Source organism: Cucurbita pepo, chromosome LG10, assembly GCF_002806865.2.
Source record: "Cucurbita pepo subsp. pepo cultivar mu-cu-16 chromosome LG10, ASM280686v2, whole genome shotgun sequence".
NCBI classification, from domain to species: domain Eukaryota; kingdom Viridiplantae; phylum Streptophyta; class Magnoliopsida; order Cucurbitales; family Cucurbitaceae; genus Cucurbita; species Cucurbita pepo.
In genome coordinates this window covers 9,384,494-9,411,238 of record NC_036647.1, presented here as the reverse complement: position 1 = coordinate 9,411,238, position 26,745 = coordinate 9,384,494, and the positions used below count along the sequence as shown (strand labels likewise).

At 38.8% G+C, this 26,745-nt stretch overlaps 7 non-coding genes across 7 annotated transcripts; all 7 read left to right on the top strand.

The window, feature by feature from the left end:
- Nucleotides 1-1,748: 1,748 nt before the first annotated feature.
- Nucleotides 1,749-1,822, top strand: TRNAR-UCG. The gene has a single exon. It is a non-coding gene; the product is annotated as a tRNA-Arg (tRNA).
- Nucleotides 1,823-3,690: 1,868 nt separating this feature from the next.
- TRNAS-CGA lies at nt 3,691-3,772 on the top strand. Its single transcript has one exon. It is a non-coding gene; the product is annotated as a tRNA-Ser (tRNA).
- A 494-nt stretch (nt 3,773-4,266) lies between these two features.
- Nucleotides 4,267-4,348, top strand: TRNAS-CGA. The gene has a single exon. It is a non-coding gene; the product is annotated as a tRNA-Ser (tRNA).
- A 235-nt stretch (nt 4,349-4,583) lies between these two features.
- On the top strand, nt 4,584-4,665 carry TRNAS-CGA. Its single transcript has one exon. It is a non-coding gene; the product is annotated as a tRNA-Ser (tRNA).
- A 76-nt stretch (nt 4,666-4,741) lies between these two features.
- TRNAS-CGA lies at nt 4,742-4,823 on the top strand. The gene has a single exon. It is a non-coding gene; the product is annotated as a tRNA-Ser (tRNA).
- Nucleotides 4,824-14,560: 9,737 nt separating this feature from the next.
- TRNAS-CGA lies at nt 14,561-14,642 on the top strand. The gene has a single exon. It is a non-coding gene; the product is annotated as a tRNA-Ser (tRNA).
- An 884-nt stretch (nt 14,643-15,526) lies between these two features.
- Nucleotides 15,527-15,608, top strand: TRNAL-CAA. The gene has a single exon. It is a non-coding gene; the product is annotated as a tRNA-Leu (tRNA).
- The last annotated feature ends 11,137 nt before the right edge of the window (nt 15,609-26,745 follow it).

Sequence of the window (26,745 nt, the reverse complement as noted above, 5' to 3'; positions counted from 1 at the left end):
ATGCTACCAAATATAAAATTATAATAAAATAAAATATAATTTATACTAAATTAAGGACAAAAAATGTAAATTTCTTTTAAAAAATTTATAAGAGGGAGTTCAAAGGTAAAAGTATAAAAGAAATATATTTATATTAAATATATGCATAAACTTTAATAAATGACCTTATAACACAGTGAATTAGCATGTCTGACTTCGGATAAGAAGAATGAAAGCAAGTAATTTTGGAGCTAGATAGAGCTTTGGCTAAGCTCAACCAAGTAAGTGATCTTACTATCGGCTTGGTCGGAAGACTTGCCTTATGTATGACGACACGTGCCCACTGACCCTTGCACGTGTCATTTATGCTTTGTGTTATATGATGATATAATGATGTTGTATGATGATGTGATGATATTATATGATGATGTGATGATGTTTTATGATGATGTGGTGATGTATATGATGATATGAGATGATGACATGATATGATGATGCATGATAACATGATGATGTATGATGCATGATGATGAGATGACTTAATATGATGCATTATGACGATGAGTTTTCTAAGACGCAACCTTAATTGATGTGAATCATGATGAACGTATGAAGGCCAACGCATGCATGTTATCTAGTGTAATGTGTGAATAATGTACAGAGTTGTGTCATAAGAATGATTTAAAGATGAAAATCATAGAGACCTCATGCATTTTGTGTGTTCATATACATCGGGTTAATTCCCCATTTATGATGATGAGTACGGACGCCTACACTATGGATTAATTCCCCATAGGGACCTCGCATGACACTTGGGGGTCTGCTAACCTCTGAATTTCGCTACAGACAGCTAGCTTGACTATGATGAGTCTAGTGGGTGCAAACCGCTTGGGGATCTACGCGCGCATGTGTGGGTTGTGTGTAAAGAAGTAATAGACATCTAATTTTGTCTGAACTAGAGGTCACCCCTATGATGGTTTTAACGATAGGTCCCTAATCATGAGTCACATGTGTTTGCATTCTCTAACCCCAATAGTGGGGTCGCTTACTCAACATTTCTTAAAATACTCAAGCCGTGTGCTACTTCTATTTCATGTAAAGACAAGACACCCTGGTACGGTTGACGACGACATCGCAAGTAAAGACCATGAAAAATGCATAAGATAGTGGCATTTCATCTCTTAAACTTTAGGTTAATATAGGGTGTTTTACTTTTAATGTTTTATTTAGTATTTTGTTATGTTGTTTTAAAGATGTTTCGAACATGTAAGTCTATGACAGTGTTGTATGATGAAGTTGTAAATGTTTATTTCTAGATAAGAGAGTATGTAATGATGATGGTAGACTTTCGGTTAGTAGAAATCTAGGGCCGTTACAAATATATTTATATTGAAGTATATACTTAAATTTTTGAAAATGATCCCATAGGGTAGTGGATTAGCACATTTGATTTTGAATTAGAAGGTCTTGAACCACCCATTTGTGGTCAACCAAAATTATAGACTATCATTTGAGAAATTTTTTCCTCACTTGTGTTGGTTCTTTGGTTAACACACTTGAGGCCTTCAATTCAAATCTAGACGATGCCGTACACTTTTCTTGAATATCACCAAGTTTTTTCAATACTCTCCTCTTCCAATTGCTACAAATTTTTTTTAATACTCTCCTCATCCACTTGCTACAAATTCTTCATGGTGGACAAAGAAGCTAGATGTCCTTCATTTAGTGGAAACACATAATAAAAAGCATATAGATCAGAGCTTGAAAATGACTGCATAGCGCAGTGGATTAGCGCGTCTGACTTCGCATCAGAAGGTTGTAGGTTTGACTCCCATTGTGGTCAACCAAAATTGTAGACTATCATTTGAGAAAATTTTTCCTCACTTGTGTTCATACTTTGGTTAACACACTTGAGGCCTTCAGTTCAAATCTAGACGATGCTACAAATTCTACGTGGTGGACAAAGAAGCTACATGTCCTTCATTTAGTGGAAACACATAATAAAAAGCGTGTAGACCAAAGCTTGAAAATGACCTAAAAAGCGTATAGACCAAAGCTTGAAAATGACCGCATAGCACAGTGGATTAGCGCGTATGACTTTGGATCAGAAGTTCATGGGTTCGGCAGTTCAAATCAGACGATGCCATACACTTTTCTTGAATATCACCATGTTTTTTCAATACTCTCCTCATCCATTTGCTACCACCAAGTTTTTTCAATACTCTCCTCATCCACTTGCTACAAATTCTACATGGTGGACAAAGAAGCTACATGTCCTTTTGATAATCACCATTTATAACCTGTCTTTTCTTTCCTTTCTTCTTTTGATTCTTCCATGAAAATACTATTGTGTTATTGAATCCTATAAAATTCCACTTTTGAGCTTTATTGTGAAATCCGACATCAGTTGGACAGGAAATGAATCATTCCTTATATAAATATGCGAGTGGTTAAGGAGGAATTCGGCTCACATTGGTTGGATAGGGAATAAATAATTTCTTATATAAGTATGTCCAAGAGGTTAAAGAGGAATTCTGCTATTGACCACTTTTTAGCTTTATTGTGAGATCCCACATCCTTATATAAGTGTGTCAATATATTTGAGTGGTTAAGAAGACGAACTTGAAATCTGTTGGGTTTTGCTTGCACAGGTTCAAATCTTGTGAAATCTCACATCGGTTGGACAGGGAACGAATCATTCTTATACAAGGGGTATCAATATGTCTGAGTGGTTGACGAGACGTTTTAGCTTTATTGTGAAATTCCACATCGGTTGGACAGGGGTATCAATATGTTCGAGTGGTTAAGGAGGAATTATGCTATTGGCGAATTTTTAGCTTTATTATTAGATTCCTTATCGGTTGAATCCTGTTGTTGACGACTTTTTTAGCTTTATTGTTAAATTCCACATCGATTGGATAGAAAACCAATCATTCCTTCTATAGAGGGTGTCAATATGTCCAAACATGAAATTTGTTGGGTTTTGCCTTCTTTTCTTGGGCTTTGCGTGAACAAGAAATTCCACATTTGTTGGATCCCACATCCGTTGAATAAGAAACGAATCATTTTTTATATAAGGGTGTCAATATGTTTGAGTGGCCTAGGAGATAGACTCGAAATCTGTTGAGTTATGCCTATGCAGGTTTGAAACTTGTTGTTGAAGAATTTTTAGTTTTACTGTGAAATTCCACATCAGTTGAACAAGGAACGTATCATTCTTTATATAAGGGTGTCAATAAGTCCGAATGGATAAGAGGAATGAATTTTTAGCTTTATTGTGAAATTCCACATCGGTTGAACAAGAAACGAATCATTCTTTATATAAGGGTGTCAATATGTCCGAATGGATAAGAGGAACGAATCATTCCTTATATAAGGGGTGTCAATATGTCCGAGTAGCCAAGGAGATAGACTCGAAATCTGTTGAGAAATCTGTTGAGCTATGCCTGTGCAGGTTTGAAACCTGTTGTTGAAGAATTTTTAGCTTTATTGTGAAATTCCACATCGGTTGAACAAAGAACTAATCATTCTTTATATAAGGGTGTCAATATGTCGGAATAGTTAAGGAGACAGACTCGAAATTTGGCTATTCAATTTTTAGCTTTATTATGAAACCCCACATCCTACATAATACTTATATAGGTGGAAGTGGGATACTGTTGTTGCCACAATCAGTAGTACCAGAGAATCTGAGAAGTAGAAGTATGGGGTGACAATATGTCCGAGTGGTTAAGGAGACAGACTCGAAATCTGTTTGGCTATGCCTGTGTAGGTTCGAATCCTGCTATTGACATATTTTTAGCTTTATTGTCAAAACACACATCGGTTGAACATGGAACGAATCATTCTTTATATAAGGGTGTCAATATGACCGAATGGCTAAGGAGACAAACTCGAAATTTGGCTATGCAATTTTTTGCTTTATTATGAAATCCCACATCATACATAATACTTATATAGGTGGAAGTGGGATACTGTTGTTGCCACAATCAGTAGTACCAGAGAATCTAAGAAATAGAAGTTTGGGGTGTCAATATGTTCGAGTGGTTAAAAAGACAAACTCGAAATCTGTTGGGCTATGCTTGCGTAGGTTCGAGGAATCATTCTTTATAGAAGCTTGTCAATATGTCCAAATTGTTAAGGAGAAAAACTCGTAATTTGACTATGCAATTTTTAGCATTATTATGAAATCTCACATCCTATATAATACTTATATAGGTGGAAGTGGGATACTGTTGTTGCCACAATCAGTAGTACTCGAGAATCTGAGAAATAGAAGTTTGGGGTGTCAATATGTCCGAGTGGTTAAGGAGATAGACTCGAAATCTGTTGGGCTATGCAAGCGTAGGTTCGAATCCTACTATTGACGTACTTTTAGCTTTATTGTCAAAACACACATCGGTGAACATGGAACAAATCATTCTTTATATAAGGGTGTCAATATGTTCGAATTGTTAAGGAGACAAACTCGAAATTTGGCAATTCAATTTTTAGCTTTATTATGAAATCCCACATCCTACATAATACTGATATAAGTGGAAGTGGGATACTATTGTTGCCACAATCAGTAGTACCCGAGAATCGGAAAAATTAAAGTTTGGGGTGTCAATATGTCCGAGTGGTTAAGGAGACAGACTCGAAATCTGTTGGGCTATGCCTGCGTAGGTTCGAATCCTGCTATTGACGTACTTTTAGCCTTATTGTGAAAACACACATCGGTTGAACATGGAACGAATCATTCTTTATATAAGGGTGTCAATATGTCAATATGTCCGAGTGGTTAAGGAGACAGACTCGAAATCTGTTGGGCTATGCCTGCGTAGGTTCGAATCCTGCTATTGACGTACTTTTAGCCTTATTGTGAAAACACACATCGGTTGAACATGGAACGAATCATTCTTTATATAAGGGTGTCAATATGTCCGATGGTTAAGGAGACAAACTCGAAATTTGGCTATGCAATTTGTAGGTTTATTATGAAATCCCACATCCTACATAATACTTATATAGGTTGAAGTGGGATACTGTTGTTGCCACAATCAATAGTACTCGAGAATCTGAGAAATAGAAGTTTGGGGTGTCAATATGTCCGAGTGGTTAAGGAGACAGACTCGAAATTTGTTTTCAGTATTTTGAACTGTACACAGTATAAGGTCGGGAATAACGATTACAACGACTTTTCAATTACTCAAATCAGAGCTAAAACGAAGAAATTAGAGTCCAGACAACATACCCACGTAAAGATGTGCAACAAAATCAAAATGATAGGACAAATCAAAATATATCAAAGTATGACATTTATGATTTTGGGAGAGTAACAAATGGTGGAGTTTTTCTTATTACTATATTTTTAAATAAAGTTATTTTTACAAAATATAAATTTGAATCTAACCGTTACTCACATCGATTTTTATTATTACTATATTATATTATTATATTATTATATTTTAAAATTTTGGTGGTTACTCACATAGTTTTTATTATTATTATATTATTATATTTATAATAAATTTTGAATTTCATTTGACCGTTACTCACATAACTTTTTATTATTATTATATTATATTACTATTATATTAAAATTTTGAAATAAATGAATTTAGAAAATTTTCTTATTTATTTACTTTTAATCTCCACCTTCCATTATTCCTAACACAATCCAATGGTCAATATTCAATCCTACATTTTGCCACTTTTCTCCTCTATATAAACTCATCTTCCCCACATTTTAAAATACACAACTTACATACATTCTCCAATCCTCATTTGTTCAAAGTCTCCATTGTTTGTTGCTCTCTCCAAGCTTACAAGTTTATTTCTTTTCATCTTATTCTTGAGAGGGATTATTATTGTATTGTGAGGAAATAGTTGTGAGTATCCCAAATTGTAAATCTACTCTTTGAGAGAGTTGTGGTGTGTTATTATCAAACTCAAATACTTGTATCGGTTTGATCCTGCGCCGTGGAAAGGATTGAGTTTGCTCTTGAACTCGTAAAAAGAGCGGTGTAGCGGTTTGGCTCAGATCCGTGGAAAGAGTCGAGAAAGTTCTTTATTCAAATTCCCAAGAGGCGCTTGGGGAGTGGAGTAGGTCGAGTTTGACCGAACCACTATAAAACTACGGTGTCATTTTCTCTGACTCTTTTCTATTTAATTTCAAAATTATTATTGTGATTTATTGCATGTTCTACTTGATTATTGTTTTGACTTGAATTACTTTGTTATAGTAATTATCATCTTTTACTTATTTGTAAAAAGTTTCATCATTAGAAAAATTAATCACGTTTAAACACTTTTATCGTTAAAACCCTATTCACCCCCCCTCTAGGGTTGCCATACCGATCCAACAATTGGTATCAGAGCAGGTTGCTTTATATATTTTTCATATAAGCTTTATTGTTTGAGCATATGGCAAACCTACGTGTTAATAGTTGTTTTAGTGAAGGACAATCAATCTCTAGGCCCCCTTATTTTGATGGAACAAATTATATATATTGGAAAGCTAGGATGAAAATTTATTTGCAATATATTGATTATCAATTGTGGTTAAATGTTAGTAAAGGTCCTTACATACCAATAAAAATTGTTAATAATATTGAGGTGCCTAAAATAGAAGAGGAATTTGATGAGCATGATAAAAAAAAATGTTCTCTTAATGCTAGTGCTATAAATGTTCTCTATTGTGCCCTAAGTAATGATGAGTTTAATAGAATATCTATGTGTTGTTCGGCATATGAAATATGGAAAACTCTTGAAGTAACTCATGAGGGAACAAACCAAGTTAAAGAAACAAAAAGTAGCATGTTAGTTCATAATTATGAACTATTTAAAATGGATGATAGTAATGAAAGTGCAAGTGGAAGTGATGAAGAAGTAGCAAATATTTGCTTCATGGCTCATAGTGACAAAGAGGATGAACAAGAAGATGAAGAAGAAGATAAGGTAACTCTTGAATCTCTTTCTTATCATGAATTATTTAAACTTGTTGATGAGATGCAAATTGATTTAGAGAAACTTAGTTCAAAGTATATTGTGCTTAAAAAGAAATATAAGACTTCAATCATTGAAAATAAGTCTTTATTAAATGAAATTTCTTGCTTAAAAGAGAAGGATCCTAATATGGTTAAAATTGATGTACCTTGTGAAAAGCATGATTTCTCGAGCATGATTTCTCGAGAATGATTTCTCGAAATTAAGGACCCACACTCAAAGACGTTCCTCCAAACCAATTCCTATAGCATGAGAAAGGATATGGAAGAGGTTCCATGAAGAAATCGGGCCTTGAAAACCCCTAGAATTGGCTACCCGATAAGAAATCCCCTTTTTTAGCTCCGACGAGGAAAATGATTTTGGACGAACTTTGGAGGAGAATATCTTAGGCTATGATCCACGAAAAGGTAAGAAATCAATCCTAAGCTCTTCCTTGTAATACCATCGTTAAGTTTCATGAAGAAATCGAAGGGAGAAACAAAGATATCAGGGCTGTGGAAGGCCACTTCAGACGGCGGCGCAAAGGACGAGCGCGTCTTCGTCCTGTCCGGAGGAAGAAGACGATGACGTGGCCGGTTTAGTTGAACCGGCCAAGTCAGCCCAAATTCTGACCTTCCCTCGGTGTTTTTTTTAACCCCCTTACAGACCGGTTCTTATGACAAACCTTATGGTTCCAGAAACTAGACACAATAAGGAGTCTATGGAAGGAAATGTGAAGTAATTCGAATACCAGAAGCTCAAGAACGGAGGTCCTGAATGTTGACGATGAGGTAAGTAGCCACCTTGGACTTTTCTTAAGAAATACTGGTAGGAATTGCTTGAATTTTCATGTGAACCCTAAAACAAGTATGACACAATGATATATGAAAGAAAAATCAATGAACCGTAAGTTAAGGCCCTGATCCGACCAAATTGCTCGGGATTTAAGGAACGTTAAGATAAACCACTAAATGAGCTTTTATGCCTATGAAATTTTAATGCTGAGCATAACATATCATATTAAGGTTATGTATGGAATTTGGTGGTCATTGGATAAGGATAAGTAGGTAAACCAAGAAACGGGACAAAATGACCATAATGCCCCGAAGGATATCTACCTACAGTTCATGATCAAGATGACCTCCAAATGCTATGAAACTCTACTATAGATCTTATTTTATGATTCTTGATGTGGTGGTAAAATTGGAAAGCCATTGGAACTCGTTAGGTAGCAAAACCAAGAATTAGGGGAAAATTACCATAATGCCCCTAAGGAATACTACCTACGGGTTAAGCCCTAAATGACCTCCCAACATTATGAAATATTGTATGAATCCTTACCTTAGGATATTGTATATAGTAATGAAGTTTGGGAGTCATTGGGAAACGTTAGATAGCGAAACCAAGATACGGGGAAAATGTACATCATGATCCACATGACTTTACCTCCTAGAATGACTAATGAGGTACCCATGAAATAAGAGATTCCCCATAGGTACCCTTGGTTGCTAAAAAGATTCTAAGTACACAAGGTTACGTTGGGCTATTCCTAAGAAGAACCTTTAAGTTCCAAGCTTGACCCAAGACGTTATGCATAAACCTAAGATCCCCAAGAATACAAGGAAACACTTAGGTTATGGTATGTTTAACAAGTTGCTAGGATTCATGCCCAGAGTAACCATTATCTCCCATCACGAAGTGTACCACGAGACCCCTATTCCTCTTTAGGTGAGATGCCCTGCTATATGTACCGATGCCATGATGAACTTATTATTTCCCTCACCTAAATGATATGCCCTGCATCATTAATTTCCAGTAGGATGCCACGATTATGATAATGTCACCTATGCACTCATGGGGAGAAAACTAAGGGTTACTTTGAAGGAGTTTTCAGGACCAAAACACGATGTATGACATGACAACTCTAAGGGTTAGTTCCTGAAAACGAAACAAGAAGTCATATCCTAGCTCAAGGTCTAAATATGCTCCAAATCACCAACCATGTCCTATAAGGTCTATTTTATATGACNCCTTAGGATATTGTATATAGTAATGAAGTTTGGGAGTCATTGGGAAACGTTAGATAGCGAAACCAAGATACGGGGAAAATGTACATCATGATCCACATGACTTTACCTCCTAGAATGACTAATGAGGTACCCATGAAATAAGAGATTCCCCATAGGTACCCTTGGTTGCTAAAAAGATTCTAAGTACACAAGGTTACGTTGGGCTATTCCTAAGAAGAACCTTTAAGTTCCAAGCTTGACCCAAGACGTTATGCATAAACCTAAGATCCCCAAGAATACAAGGAAACACTTAGGTTATGGTATGTTTAACAAGTTGCTAGGATTCATGCCCAGAGTAACCATTATCTCCCATCACGAAGTGTACCACGAGACCCCTATTCCTCTTTAGGTGAGATGCCCTGCTATATGTACCGATGCCATGATGAACTTATTATTTCCCTCACCTAAATGATATGCCCTGCATCATTAATTTCCAGTAGGATGCCACGATTATGATAATGTCACCTATGCACTCATGGGGAGAAAACTAAGGGTTACTTTGAAGGAGTTTTCAGGACCAAAACACGATGTATGACATGACAACTCTAAGGGTTAGTTCCTGAAAACGAAACAAGAAGTCATATCCTAGCTCAAGGTCTAAATATGCTCCAAATCACCAACCATGTCCTATAAGGTCTATTTTATATGACACGAGGATAGCTCAAGATTTCAAGTTGGTTGGAGCAAGTTTGGAACATGAGCCAAGATGGAACTTAAGGAAACACCTAAAGAAAACATGTCAATATTCAAGACTCTTCTCGAACCTTCTAAAGAACTCCCTAGGAATCTATGACCTTCTAAAATAACACACGCTAAGATGGGTTCATATGGTTACAAATACAAGTTACAACATATGCCACAAGGAATTAAGAACCTTAGAAACTTACAAGATTAAGAATCAAGAACAAGCTATACAACTACCAAGATAAGAAGAATGCTAGGTACCACTCAAAGATAAGGGACCAAAGTCCCTAGACATGAAAATTCAAGAATGCTAGGCAACACTCTAAGCATGTCCGATTGTGGCCCATAACTCCCACCATACGGTGCTTTCTAAGGAGGCCTTTTTCCTCTTCTAGGTGGGATGCCCTGCACCGTATTTCTTTTCCAGGATGTCATGTTTGGCCTCATTCCCCTCACCTAGATGAGATGCCCTGTGCCATGTTATGTTTTGTAGGATGCCATGTTCATGTATGCACCGATCACGCGACCTATATGGTCTATGGTAGATTAAGCGACCTTTATGGTCTATGCCATGTTCATGCATGCATCAATCACATGACCTTTATGATCTATGCCAGGTTCATGCCTGCATCGATCACGTGACCTTCATGGTCTATCATGGGGAGTAATCCTATGGCCATGATGGAGCAAGAAGAGAGTAAGTTACCGTAGCCATGAATCAAGAACCTCTTAAGACCTCCCACGGTACATCATGCTTATGACTTAGACTACACTACTTGGAACATATGAAGCCTTGAGCGTAGGTATTAAGACTGTGTCGCTTGGAACGCATGAAGCCTCGGACACAGGATGACAAGTTTATGTCTAGTACCGTAAGTCCTAAGGGGAGTGTCTTAGAGAACGAAGTAAGAAACATAACAATAATTTACAACAAGAACAAGAACAAAAACAAGAACATGAAAAGAAAAAGTGTGGTACCTTAGCATATCAAGGATACGATTAAGAGCCTACAAGTAGGCTGCTTACTGATTCTTGTACTCATTCCATATTCTCCATTTTTTTTCAAGAAATAAGGGGCTGGTCGAGGTCAGGAGTGGACTCTGGAGCAGGTACCATAGACAAACCTCATCCGTCGTCCTTCAACCCTTTTGTGTCGTCCCTTAACTTGTGTTTTAATTGTTGTGTTGTGTTTTAAAATACTTTGTATCATCTTTATTTTGATATAATGTTTGATATATTTTAAGTTTTGGTTGTTTTATTTTGTTAAAAATTTTACCCGTCTTTTAGAGTCATTGAGTCAGCCCGGTCCTTACAGTTAAGGGGAACCAATCATTCCTTACATAAGGGGTGTCAATATGTCCGAGTCGTTAACGAGACAGATTCAAAATTTGTTGGGCCATGCCTGCATGGTTCAAATCCTACTGTTGACGAATTTTTAACTTTATGTGAAATCCCACATTGGTTGAATAAGAAACGAATCATTCTATATAAAAGAGTGTCAATATGTTTGAGTGGCTAAGAAGATAGAGTCGAAATCTGTTAGGCTATGCCTGCCTTTGTAGATTCTTGTTAAAGAATTTTTTAGCTTTATTCTTTATATAAGGGTATCAATATGTCCCAATGGTAAATCTGTTGGGCTATGCATGCACAAGTTTGAATCCGGTTGCGATGCTGAATCATGTTGATGAATTTTTAGCTTTATTGTGAAATCACACACATTAGTTGAACAAGGAACCAATCATTCTTTATATAAGGGTGTCAATATGTCCGAATGGTTAANTTATTATTTCCCTCACCTAAATGATATGCCCTGCATCATTAATTTCCAGTAGGATGCCACGATTATGATAATGTCACCTATGCACTCATGGGGAGAAAACTAAGGGTTACTTTGAAGGAGTTTTCAGGACCAAAACACGATGTATGACATGACAACTCTAAGGGTTAGTTCCTGAAAACGAAACAAGAAGTCATATCCTAGCTCAAGGTCTAAATATGCTCCAAATCACCAACCATGTCCTATAAGGTCTATTTTATATGACACGAGGATAGCTCAAGATTTCAAGTTGGTTGGAGCAAGTTTGGAACATGAGCCAAGATGGAACTTAAGGAAACACCTAAAGAAAACATGTCAATATTCAAGACTCTTCTCGAACCTTCTAAAGAACTCCCTAGGAATCTATGACCTTCTAAAATAACACACGCTAAGATGGGTTCATATGGTTACAAATACAAGTTACAACATATGCCACAAGGAATTAAGAACCTTAGAAACTTACAAGATTAAGAATCAAGAACAAGCTATACAACTACCAAGATAAGAAGAATGCTAGGTACCACTCAAAGATAAGGGACCAAAGTCCCTAGACATGAAAATTCAAGAATGCTAGGCAACACTCTAAGCATGTCCGATTGTGGCCCATAACTCCCACCATACGGTGCTTTCTAAGGAGGCCTTTTTCCTCTTCTAGGTGGGATGCCCTGCACCGTATTTCTTTTCCAGGATGTCATGTTTGGCCTCATTCCCCTCACCTAGATGAGATGCCCTGTGCCATGTTATGTTTTGTAGGATGCCATGTTCATGTATGCACCGATCACGCGACCTATATGGTCTATGGTAGATTAAGCGACCTTTATGGTCTATGCCATGTTCATGCATGCATCAATCACATGACCTTTATGATCTATGCCAGGTTCATGCCTGCATCGATCACGTGACCTTCATGGTCTATCATGGGGAGTAATCCTATGGCCATGATGGAGCAAGAAGAGAGTAAGTTACCGTAGCCATGAATCAAGAACCTCTTAAGACCTCCCACGGTACATCATGCTTATGACTTAGACTACACTACTTGGAACATATGAAGCCTTGAGCGTAGGTATTAAGACTGTGTCGCTTGGAACGCATGAAGCCTCGGACACAGGATGACAAGTTTATGTCTAGTACCGTAAGTCCTAAGGGGAGTGTCTTAGAGAACGAAGTAAGAAACATAACAATAATTTACAACAAGAACAAGAACAAAAACAAGAACATGAAAAGAAAAAGTGTGGTACCTTAGCATATCAAGGATACGATTAAGAGCCTACAAGTAGGCTGCTTACTGATTCTTGTACTCATTCCATATTCTCCATTTTTTTTCAAGAAATAAGGGGCTGGTCGAGGTCAGGAGTGGACTCTGGAGCAGGTACCATAGACAAACCTCATCCGTCGTCCTTCAACCCTTTTGTGTCGTCCCTTAACTTGTGTTTTAATTGTTGTGTTGTGTTTTAAAATACTTTGTATCATCTTTATTTTGATATAATGTTTGATATATTTTAAGTTTTGGTTGTTTTATTTTGTTAAAAATTTTACCCGTCTTTTAGAGTCATTGAGTCAGCCCGGTCCTTACAGTTAAGGGGAACCAATCATTCCTTACATAAGGGGTGTCAATATGTCCGAGTCGTTAACGAGACAGATTCAAAATTTGTTGGGCCATGCCTGCATGGTTCAAATCCTACTGTTGACGAATTTTTAACTTTATGTGAAATCCCACATTGGTTGAATAAGAAACGAATCATTCTATATAAAAGAGTGTCAATATGTTTGAGTGGCTAAGAAGATAGAGTCGAAATCTGTTAGGCTATGCCTGCCTTTGTAGATTCTTGTTAAAGAATTTTTTAGCTTTATTCTTTATATAAGGGTATCAATATGTCCCAATGGTAAATCTGTTGGGCTATGCATGCACAAGTTTGAATCCGGTTGCGATGCTGAATCATGTTGATGAATTTTTAGCTTTATTGTGAAATCACACACATTAGTTGAACAAGGAACCAATCATTCTTTATATAAGGGTGTCAATATGTCCGAATGGTTAAGGGGAATGAATCATTCCTTATATAAGGAAGATCGAGTGATTAAGGTGATAGACTTGAAATCCATTTATTTATGCCTCCACAAGATGAATTTTTTTAGCTTTATTGTAAAATCACACATACGAATCATTCTTTATATAAACGTGTCAATATGTCCAGGTTAAGGGGAACGAATCATTCCTTGTATGAGGGGTGTCAATATGTCCAAGTGGTTAAAGAGACAAACTCAAACTCTATTGACCTATGCCTGCGCAGGTTCGATCTTGTTGTTGACCAATTTTTAGCTTTATTGTGAAATCACACATCGGAATCATTCCTTACATAAGGGGTGTCAATATGTATGAGTGGTTAAGGAGATAGATTTGAAATCTATTAGACAAGGAACAACGAACGAATCATTCTTTATATAAGGGTGTGACAATATGTCCGAATGGTTAAGGAGACAAACTCGAAATTTGGCCATGCAATTTTTAGCTTTGCAATTTTTAGCTTTATTATGAAATCCCACATCCTACATAATACTTATATAAGTGGAAGTGGTGGCCATGCAATTTTTAGCTTTATTATGAAATCCCACATCCTACATAATACTTATATAAGTGGAAGTGGGATACTATTGTTGCCACAATCAGTAGTACTCGAGAATCTGAGAAACTGAAGTTTGAAGTGTCAATATGTCCGAGTGGTTAAGGAGATAGACTCGGAATCTTTTGGCTATGCAATTTTTAGCTTTATTATGAAATCCCACATCCTACATAATACTTATATAAGTGGAAGTGGGATACTGTTGTTGCCACAATCAGTAGTACTCGAGAATCTGAGAAACTGAAGTTTGAAGTGTCAATATGTCCGAGTGTTCAAGGAGATAGACTCGAAATCTTTTGGCTATACAATTTTTCGCTTTATTATGAAATCCCACATATTACATAATACTTATATAAGTGGAAGTGGGATACTGTTGCTGCCACAATCAGTAGTACTCGAGAATCTGAGAAACTGAAGTTTGGAGTGTCAATATGTCCGAGTGGTTAAGGAGATAGACTCGAAATCTGTTGGGCTATGCCTGCGTAGGTTTGAAGCCTGCTATTGACATATTTTTAGCTTTATTGTGAAAACACACGAGGAACCAAGGAACGAATCATTCTTTATAATAAAGGTGTCAATGTCCGAATGGGTAAGGAGACAAACTCGAAATTTGGGCAATTTTTAGCTTTATTATGAAATCCCACCTCCTACATAATACGAATCATTCTTTATATAAGGGTGTCAATATGTCCGAATGGTTTAGGAGACAAACTCTAAATTTGGTTGTAATTTTAAGCTTTATTATGAAATCCCACATCCTACGTAATACTTATATAGCTGGAAAACACACATCGGTTGAACAAGGAACGAATCATTCTTTATATAAGGGTGTCAATATGTAGGAATGGTTAAGGAGACAAACTTGAAATTTGGCTATACAATTTTTAGCTTTATTATGAAATCCCACCGCCTACATAATACTTATATAAGTGAGATACTGTTGTTGCCACAATCAATAGTACTTGAGAATCTGAGAAACTAAAGTTTGGGGTGTTAATATGTCTGAGTGGTTAAGGAGAAAGACTCAAAATCTGTTGGGCTATGCCTGTGTAGATTCGAACCCTACTATTGATGTATTTTTAGATTTTATTGTGAAAACACACATCGTTTGAACAAGGAACGAATCATTCTTTATATAAGGGTGTCAATATATTGACGTATTTTTAGCTTTATTGTGAAAACACACATCGGTTGAACAAAGAACAAATCATTCTTTATATAAGGGTGTCAATATGTCGGAATGGTTAGGGAGACAAACTCGAATTTGACTATGCAATTTTTAGCTTTATTATGAAATCCCACATCCTACATAATACTGATATAAGTGGAAGTGGGATAGTTGTTGCAACAATCAGTAGTACCCGAGAATCGGAAAAATTGAAGTTTGGGGTGTCAATATGTTCGAGTGGTTAAGGAGACAGACTCAAAATCTGTTGGTCTATGCCTGCGTAGGTTCGAATCCTGCTATTGACGTATTTTTTTAGCTTTATTGTTAAAACACACATCGTACATAATACTTATATAAGTGGAAGTGGAATACTGTTGTTGCCACAATCAATAGTAACCGAGAAGCGAAGAAACTAAAGTTTGGGGTGTCAAAATGTCCGAGTGGTTAAGGAGACAAACTCGAAATCTATTGGGTTATGCCTGCGTAGGTTCGAATCTTGCTATTGACTTTTTAGCTTTATTGTGAAAACACACATCGGTTGAACAAGGAACGAATCATTCTTTATATAAGGGTGTCAATATGTCGGAATGGTTAAGGAGACAAACTCGAAATTTGGCTATGCAATTTTTAGCTTTATTATGAAATCCCACATCCTACATAATACTTATATAAGTGGAAGTGAGATACTGTTGTTGCCACAATCAATTGTACTCGAGAATGTGAGAAACTAAAGTTTGGGGTGTTAATATGTCCGAGTGGTTGAGACAGACTCGAAATCTGTTGGGCTATGCCTGCATAGGTTTGAATCTGCTATTGACGTATTTTTAGCTTTATTGTGAAAACACACATAAGTTGAACAAGGAATGAATCATTCTATATATAAGGGTGTCAATATTTCGGAATGGTTAAGGAGATAAACTCGAAATTTGGCTATGAAATTTTTAGCTTTATTATGAAATCTCACATCCTACATAATACTTATATATGTGGAAGTGGGATACTATTGTTGCCACAATCGGTAGTACCTGAGAATCGAAGAAACAGAAGTTCGGGGTGTCAATATGTTCGAATGGTTATGGAGACAAAGTCGAAATAAGTGGAAGTGGGGTACTGTTGTTGCCACAATCAGTAGTACCCGAGAATCTTGTTTGATGAAGAAATTTGAGAAACTGAAGTTTGATGTAGAAATTTGAGAAACTGAAGTTTGATTCAGAAATCTGAGAAACTAATGTAAACTGAAGTTTGATTTAGAAACTTGAAAACTAATGTTGAAACCTGAGAAAACTTTGAAGAAACCTGAGAAAACTGAGAAGAAACTAATGTTGAAAACTGAGAAAACGGAGAAGAAACCTGAGAAAACTGAGAAACTAATGTTGAAACGTGAGAAAATTGAGAAACTAATGTTTAATGAAATCTGAGAAGAAACTGAAGTTTGATTCAGAAACCTGAGAAACTGATGTTTAATGAAATACTTGAAGAAACTGTAGTTTGATGAATTCCGAGAAGTAGTTTCAGCGATAGTAAACGCAAACGAGAAATGGAAGTGAGATACTGTTGTTGCCACAATCAGTAGTACCCGAGAATCTGAGAAACTGAAGTTTGATGAAGAAATTCGAGAAGTAGTTCTCAGCGAAAGTATACGCAAATGAGAAATTGAAGATCTGAGAAACTGATGTTTAATGAAATCCAAGAAGAAACTGAAGTTTAACGAATTTTTAGCTTTATTGTGAAATCACACATCGGCTGAATAGGGAAAGAATCATTCTTTACATAAGGGGTGTCAATATGTCCGAGTGGTTAAGTTGACAAACTCGAAATGCTATGCCTGCGTAGGTTCGAATCCTATTGTTGACGAATTTTTAGCTTTATTGTGAAATCTGTTGGGCTGTGCCTATGTAGGTTCGAATCTGGTCAATATTTTCGAGTGATTAAGGGTAAGGGATGTTAAGGGGGAACGGATCATTCCTTCGGTCAATATGTTCGAGTGATTAAGGGTAAGGGATGTTAATGTGTCCGAGTGGTTAAGGGGGAACGAATCATTCCTTATATAAGGGATGTGTATATGTCCGAGTGGTTAAGGGGGAACGAATCATTCCTTATATAAGGGATGTGTATATGTCCGAGTGGTTAAGGGGGAACGATGCGTAGGTTCGAATGCCTGAAGAATGACAATGAAGAAGAATACGAAAAGTCAAAATCCAAAGCATAGGTTTGAATGCCCGAAGAATGACAATGAAGACGAATACGAAAAGTCAAAATCCAAAGCATTTTGTGTAGCTGAGTGAATTAGATTAGCGAGAATAGTGACACAATCGCACTTTCGAAGGCAGCGGACTAGCGATTGTGCGGCACTCACTTTCCAGCGACAAGTGAGTTAAGCCAATTTGTTCTTGCGTCGCCTACGGCCAAGCGACGTACGGTCGAGCCTCTAGCCTCGGTTTTAAAAGAAGGTTTTAGAAAACGAGGAGAGAGAGAGATTTTTGAAAGAGAGATTTTAGAAAGAGACGTTATATAAGCAAGCAAGAGAAAGATAACAACGGCTTAGCATATATAACCTTGGGTAGGGAGAAGTTGACGACTAGTCATATCCCCCTATAGTACATTCTGGGCCATTTTAGTTCTGGCAGGCCTAGACATGATTTTCTTGAGGTGTCATACGCTCTAGAATTACAAAGGGAAAAACACTAGAATGAAAAGACATGACAAGGGTTTGGCTTGTCATGGGCATGCGGCCATGGGCAACAGGCCCTGGACAGGCATGACCGTGACATCCTCCCCCACCTAATTGGTTGACGTCCCTGTCAACCGACTACTTTCATACCTTGCGATGTGGGTGGCGGCGGAGTTCAGATCTTCGGCGCGTTCCCAGCTTGTTTCCTCTGTAGGGAGATTCTTCCATTTGACAAGGAATTCACGAATCGTCCGTACAGGTCTTCCTATCTTCCTAACCCTGTCGGCTAGGATCTCTTCCACTTCCTTTGTTTCTTTTTGTTTCAGATCGATGCTCGGTCTTGTGGTTGTATTTCGATGGTCGTCGTCTGGATCAGGGTGATAGGGCTTCAAGTTGCTCACATGAATGACGGGGTGAATTTTCATCCATGCGGGGAGTGCAACTCGGTAGGAGGTAGCCCCAATCTTTTTAAGGACTTCAACCGGGCCTTCGTATTTACGAACTAATCTCTGGTCCTTTCGGCTACGAAATCTGATCTGTTCTGGTCTCAGCTTGATAAGGACTTGATCTCCTGCACGGAAATGAAGGGGGCGACGCTTCTTGTCCGCCCATTTCTTCATATGCTTGGAAGCCTTCTCTAAATATGCTCGGGCTATATCTGTCGTCTGCTTCCATTCTCTTGTAAAGTTGTGAGCTTGAGGGTTTTTTCCTGCATAAGGATGATCAATAATATGGGGTAAGGCCGGTTGTCGTCCACTTACAATTTCAAAGGGACTCTTCCCTGTAGACGAGCTTGTTTGACAATTGAAGCAAAATTGGGCGACATCTAACAATTGTATCCAGTTCTTTTGGCGAGCGTCGACGAAGTGACGTAAGTATTCTTCGAGCAAGCAGTTGAACCGTTCTGTCTGTCCATCGGTTTGAGGGTGATAACTCGAGGAGATGTTCAAGGTTGTTCCCAAGAAAGCGAATAACTCAGTCCAGAATGTCCCAATGAATCTGCCATCCCTATCACTGATGATGCTCGACGGAATGCCCCATAACTTTACAACGTGTTTGAAAAACAGTTGGGCTGTGAGTTCCGCCGAACATAATTTGGGAGTGGGGATGAACGTCGCATATTTTGAGAACCGGTCCACAATAACCAAGATGGCGTCATATTCCCCGACTTTTGGGAGGTGTGTTATGAAGTCCAGAGATACACTTTCCCAGGGTCTTGTTGGCACAGGTAGAGGTTCCAAGAGTCCAGAGACTTTGGCTTTCTCGACCTTATCCTGTTGGCAGATGAGGCACGTCTTGGTGTATTGCATGATGTCGTCTCGCATGTTTGGCCAGAAGTACCCCTTCTTTATTAGGGCGTATGTTCTTTGCCATCCCGGGTGTCCGGCCCATAAGGTGTCGTGACATTCTTGAATGAGCTTCTTCCTCAGTTCTCCCGTTCTTGGGACGTACAATCTGTTTCCTTTGGTTATCAGGAGGTCCCCCTCAACCCAAAACTGCCGTGTCTTTCCAGCCTTAGCTAGTTCGACAACGGCTTTGGCCGATGGGTCTTTGTGTAGATGTTCCTTGATGATGTCGCGCATCGATCCGTCGATCTTACTTGAATGAATATGGGCTAACATGCACAGGGCCGCATGTTCGCCCTTCCGACTCAGCGCGTCGGCTGCTTGGTTACTCTTTCCCGCTTTGTGTTCGAACTTGAAGTCGAATTCAGCCAACGACTCCTGCCACCGGGCTTGTTTTGCTGTTAATTTTGGTTGATCAAAGAAGTGGCAAGTGGCGCTGTTATCCGTCTTCACTACGAACTGCGATCCTAAGAGATACTGTCTCCAGACTCGAAGGCAATGGACTACAGCCAGCATTTCTTTCTCGGAGACAGTGTATCTTCGTTCGGCATCGTTGAGCTTTCGACTTTCGTAAGCGATGGGGTGGCCTTCTTGAATAAGGACCCCACCGAGAGCAAAGTCGGAAGCATCGGTTTCCACTTCAAATGGCTTTGTGACGTCAACCAACCCGAGGACAGGACCCCTCGTCATGGTTGTTTTCAGATTTTCAAAGGCCATTTGACAATCATTCGACCACGACCAAGGGTGGTCTTTCTTCAACAGCTCTGTCAATGGGGCGGCTCGTCGTGAAAACCCTTCGACGAACCGCCTATAGTAGTTGGCTAGTCCTAAGAAGGACCTCAACTCAGATACGGAAGTAGGAACCTTCCATTCTTGGATAGCTTTTATCTTGTCGCTATCCATACTGATTTGTCCACATCTGACGACATGTCCAAGGAAGTGGATGCATGTTTGTGCGAATGCACATTTCTCCTTCTTCACATACAGCTGGTTCTGCCGGAGCTTGTCAAACACTAACTTCAAGTGCACTTTGTGTTCCTCGAGGGTTGTGCTGTAAACAACAATGTCGTCGAGGTATACTATGACGAACTGATCCAGGTATTCGTAGAAAACCTGGTTCATCAACGTGCAGAACGTAGCTGGGGCGTTTGTCAAGCCAAAGGGCATTACTAGGAATTCGAAGGCCCCATATCTTGTTACGCACGTCGTCTTGGGTTCGTCCCCTTCGGCAATACGTACTTGATAATATCCCGATCGTAAGTCCAATTTCGTGAAGTACTTGGCCCCGTGAAGTTGGTCGAACAAGTCAGATATTATCGGCAGAGGATATTTGTTGCGTACTGTCACCTTGTTTAAGGCTCTATAGTCTATGCACAGACGCAACGTCCCATCCTTCTTCTTCTGGAATAGTACGGGGGCTCCATAAGGGGCCTTTGCCGGGCGAATGAATCCCGCCTTCAGCAACTCGTCTAGTTGTTTCCTCAATTCGGCTAGCTCGGGTGGAGCCATCCGGTATGCATTCTTTGCGGGCGGCTTAACCCCGGGGAGGAGTTCGATTTCGTGGTCAATGCCTCGACGAGGTGGTAGTGTTTGTGGTAGACTCTCTGGCATTATGTCGGTATAGCTGTCTAATACATCCTTGATTTCCTCTGGGACAGTCTCTTCGGTGGTTGCCTCTTCTATCAGTGGTATGGCCATGAAGGTAGGTTCCTCTCGTGCGAGTCCCCTTTTCAGCTGTATGGCCGAGATCATCCGAAGATTACCTGGTTGCTTGATGCTTGCAGGTATTACTGTGGGGTTACGGTCGGTGATCACTAAGCATTTTGCTAATGGCATTGGGATGACTTTGTGTTCTAGGAGGAACTCCATCCCAAGTACCACATCGAAGTCGTCCATGCGAACCACGACAAGGTCTAGCTCTCCAGTCCAATCCCCTATTTTGAAGGGGACTCCTTTGGAAACTCCCACAATAGGCAAGGCCTCGGAGTTGACAGCTTTCATTTTCCCCGGGTCCTTTCCTATGGTGAGTCCCAATCTTCTGGCTTCTTGATCAGCAATGAAGTTGTGGGTTGCTCCAGAGTCTATCAGAGTGCTCTTGCTCAGTCGAGAGTTTATGGTGGCATCTACGAACATAAGCCCTTTCTCTATTATCTCCTTCGGTTCGACTTTCCGTTGGAGGGCTGACAAGAATTTGAGTGCGCCCATTCGGGGGTTGTCGTGATCTTCTTTCTTGTCTAGCAAAGTCTCGACCCTTGCCTCATTGCTCTCTTGGATGGACACTTGGAGTGCAGTGAGAGAGGCCCGATGAGGACAGTAGGATACCTTGTGGGGGCCTTTACATAGCATGCATTGCAAAGGCGTCGTCGGGTGGTTCTTTTGATGGTAAGGCCCTCGAGATGTCCCCGCTTGATTGTTCTGAGGAGGTCTATCCGTCCATCCATTCGATCTGTTGGGGCTTCCATTTCGATGGCCTGGTGGTCGGTATGGTTTGCCCCCATTGTTTGGGGCTGGTGTCGCTCTTCTTTGGGATCCTGCTTCGTTCCCACAGTCCACGAGTCTCTCGGCGCAGGCCATTGCGGCAGCTAGGGTTTGGACCCTGTTCTCATGTATCTTTGTTTTGGCCCACGGTTGTAGACCATTTATAAAGAAGAACACCTTGTCCTTCTCTGCTGTACCCCTGATATCCAGCATCAGGGTTGAGAATTGTCTGACGTAGTCCCGTATGTTTCCAGTGTGTTTCAGGGCTACTATTTTCTCCATTGCTATGTGTCCTGCGTTTTCGGGGAGGAATTGTTCCCTCAACTCTCTCTTGAGGTCCTCCCATGAGTCGATGGTGCACAATCCATCCTCGATGTCTTGCACCTTCGTACGCCACCACAGTTTGGCGTCGTCTACGAGATACATCGCAGCTACAGTCACCTTCTTGTCGTCAGTACAAGCCGTTGTGGCTTTGAAGTACTGTTCGACGTCGAAGATGAAGTTCTCCAACTCTTTGGCGTCCCGATTCCCTTTGAAGGCTCTAGGGTCTGGGAACCTTAGTTTGTTGGATCCTGCACTAGTTTGTCCAGCCGTGACACCTTCCACGGCTTTCATGGTAACTTCAATTCGAGTGCTCATGGCGGCCATCCTTTCTTGGAGGTCGTCGACTGTTGATCTGAATTCATCAGCCAATCCATTGAACAAACTCATCATTGTGTTTTGTAGTACGTCGAACTCTTCGCCACGTCCCTCTTTGTGTGCGACAGAGCTATCCGGACTATCAGACGGTTTTGGGCTGCTCGTAGGAGCAACTCTTTCTTCGAGCGAGGTCACTCGAAACAGCAGTTCTGCGATTGGCAACCCATCTAGGCGGTTGCCCATTGCGTCGACTTGGACGACTTTCTCACTCAGTTCGGTCACCCGTGTTTCCAAGAAACGGAGGGTGTCAGGGACTTCTTTGAGGAACAGCATTTCCTCCTCTATTAGCGTAAGCCGATCGGCTTGTGCTTTGGGTGTCGACTTTGTCGTCGACATGATTTCGGTCTGTATGACGTTACGGAGCTAACAAAGCTCTGATACCACGTGACACAATCGCACTTTCGAAGGCAGCGGACTAGCGATTGTGCGGCACTCACTTTCCAGCGACAAGTGAGTTAAGCCAATTTGTTCTTGCGTCGCCTACGGCCAAGCGACGTACGGTCGAGCCTCTAGCCTCGGTTTTAAAAGAAGGTTTTAGAAAACGAGGAGAGAGAGAGATTTTTGAAAGAGAGATTTTAGAAAGAGACGTTATATAAGCAAGCAAGAGAAAGATAACAACGGCTTAGCATATATAACCTTGGGTAGGGAGAAGTTGACGACTAGTCATATCCCCCTATAGTACATTCTGGGTCATTTTAGTTCTGGCAGGCCTAGACATGATTTTCTTGAGGTGTCATACGCTCTAGAATTACAAAGGGAAAAACACTAGAATGAAAAGACATGACAAGGGTTTGGCTTGTCATGGGCATGCGGCCATGGGCAACAGGCCCTGGACAGGCATGACCGTGACAAATAGCTCCCAGGTACAGCAAGACAATATCGTGTTGGTGAAAGGATGAATAGAACATTGAATGAGCAGGCAAGGAGTATGAGGATTCGTTCTAGATTGTCAAAGACATTCTGAGTTGATGTTGTAAATACAATAGCCTACTTGATAAATAGAGGGTCGTCAGTACCCTTGCGGTTCAAGTTGCCAAAAGAGGTATGGATAGGAAAAGAGAGTTACAAGCTTGATGCTATCAGAGTTACAAGCTTGATGCTAAAGAGAGTTACAAGCTTGATGCTTAGGCTATGAAGTGCTACTTCATAGGCTATGATTCTAAGATGTTTGGGTATAAGTTTTTGGACGTCAAGAACAAAAAAAAAAAAAAAAAACAAATTTGAGCCACTATAACGTGGCTTTTGACGAAAATGTCATGGACAAAGACAAGAAAGGTTCTAGGACAACAAATCAACTGGGAGTTGAAGTTGAGCTACAGAACAATTAACATAGTGATTTTGTAGTAGATACTTGAGAAATTTCTAAGACTGTTGCTGAGGTTCCAGAGGTGGAGCAAGTGACACCTAAGCAGGTGTTGAGAGGATCAACCAGAACTATCAGAGTATTAGATAGGTATGTACCTTCACTATACTATATGTTGTTGATTGATGAAGAGGAACCAGAGCTCTTTAGTGATGCCCTACAGTTGGAGGATACAACCAAGTGAGAGCAAGTCATGGATGATGAGATGAGTTGGATGTCTAGGCTTCAGAATTGTGTTGCTCATTTATCTACTGAGGCTTTGTACGTGGCAATAACTAAAACTAGAAAGAAAATGATATTGATGACAGACTATGTAAAGAATTAGGCAAGAAGCAGCACAAGAAGATTCTTCATGTAGATAGTCAGAGTGTCATACAGTTGGTGAAGAACCCAGTCTATCAAAGACAAAACACATTAGAAGACGATACCATTTCACTCGCAGGTTAGTGGAAGATGGTGATGTGTTTGGAGAAGATAAAGGGTGCAAAGAATCCAGCAAACACATTGACAAAATGTGTTGATGTTGAATAAATGAGGTTGTGCGAAGTCTCAATTGGTATAGTGCAGTTAAGATATTGATGGTAGTTTGAGAATGAAATTCTTTGTTGACTGGATCAACCTCCAGGTGGAGAATTGTTAGGTTATAAACCTGCTACCTATTTATAACGTATCCAATTGTTATACATAGTAAAGTTATATATTGAAAATATATAGTAAACTATTATTTATAATAAAAAACTTGTAAAGATATATATGGTAGATAGTTATATATATAGTATATGGTTATGTTTGATAAAATCAGTAAACTGAACCATATATATATATATATCCCTTAGACAGTGCTTTTAAAATGTACTTTCTGTATTATCTCTTACGGTACATAACTGAAGTCATCAATAAACTTTTAGTTAGTATTTCTCATGCATTTTCTCTCTTCTATCCTTTGTGTTCATCTTGATTCCACGTGTGCATTGTTGTACAATTCTAACCATTACAATAGAAAAACTTAGTTGCGTGTGGAGGACTTATCACTAAGTGTTAATGATAAAATTGTTCATAATTTTCATTTTTTGTTCTTTTAAGTCAACTCAAATTTTTCTTATCTTCCATTTTTTTTATTTTACTTTTCATTTTTCTTATCCGTCTAGAAGGTTCTCCAATATTCTCTTACTATTAAGATATGATTTGGAGGATATATTTTAATAATTAGTTGTGGAGTATATCTTACCTATCCTAGTTAATATATTTTTTTTTTCTTTTGTGGGAGTTGTTAGTAATATATTTTATCTTAGGATATGTTTAGCAGTATATTTTATGTTATTTACCAAATTAGTTATATATTTTTCGGAGCCACTACGAAGAAGTTCCGGGAGTTACGCAGGAAACCTTGAGCTCATATTGGTCATGGGTTGAGAACGGGAATTGAATTCTCTAAAACCTAATTTACCATTGTTCCTCAGTAGCTCACCTTACGTTTAAAACACCAACAAAAAGGAATGAACATTTTACTCATGTAGTGGAAGCATTGGAATCAACTTTGATTTTATTTAGAATTAAACAAAATTAAAGGTTAAACAAACATACCTTGAAGAAATATAGAGAAAGTTTTGGTCCGGCTTTAATCTACTTGCTCCACTCCTCTAATGGATGAATCTCCTCCATAAAGTCTTCCACGATATGACTAAAACACAAGGTAAGGCTTGTGGGAGCTTATTGAAATAAAATTTCGAAAGTTTCGATGCCTAAAAAGGGTTGTGACATTTCTCCACATTGATTAATCTTTCCTCCAACTGGAGCGGCTCGTAGTCAATCACGTGTGTATTGTTTGTTATATACTTGTGCAACATGGAACACATCATGAACTCTTGAGGGGACTGAGGGTAACACTAATCGATATGCTACTAGTTTAATCTACTCTAGTTTCTCTGATAGGCTAACAAGTAAAGGCTTAACATGACATGATTAGTGAACTATGCAATGCAACATGAATGTATGAGAATAGGATAGAAAACTACCATAAAAATTTTCGCGATTTTAAACATTCAATAACATAAGGAAAATTAATGTAAAAACATATACATGTACATGTGTTCAATTTGTTCCTAAAAGAAGGAATGGGACCAAGATACAAAAATGTATATGATATAACAGACCAAAAAAAATGGAGAAGACCTACGCCTTAGGACAACACCCTTCTGTGACTACCTAGCTCTCAAGTACTTCTCGCCCCATCCAACAACATCATACACCTCGAAGAAAAAATTGTCGAAAGGACAAGTATATAAATATAACCAGTAAGCAATCTATTTGTAGACTCTCATTACATACCGGACCACTTTTAATTCCAAAATCCTTCATGAAACTTATTAGAAAACTCATTTAGAAGATGTACAAATTGGTTTGAGAGAAAATAGTGTATCATAGCCCTCGAATTTAGAAGAGATTCGAGAAGAAAATTAAAAAAAGAATAATAAGAGCAATCTCTCGAGTTCTAGGAACTCTCATCACTTGATTCTTGTCTCAAAATATTGCTCACAACTTCTTATTTATAGATGAAGCTTGCATTGTCTTTGATCGTTCTAAAGTCGTACTAAATTGTAGTTCTAAAGTCGTACTAAATTGTAATTCCAAGTTTTTGAACTGTCTGTCAGAAATATCTACTCATATGACGGTGCTACCTACCTTTATTTTAAATATTAGTTGTTGGATCTAAGGAACCTCAAGTCTTCTTGAACATATTTAAATTTCAGCTCAATCCATCTTATGATATGAGCGATTTTGTGCAGCTTGTCAATTCTAAAATCGAATATGCTAGGAGCATTTTCATAATTATCTTGAACTTCATACCATTTTAGTATTTTTTTTTTTTTTTTTTTTTTTTTTTC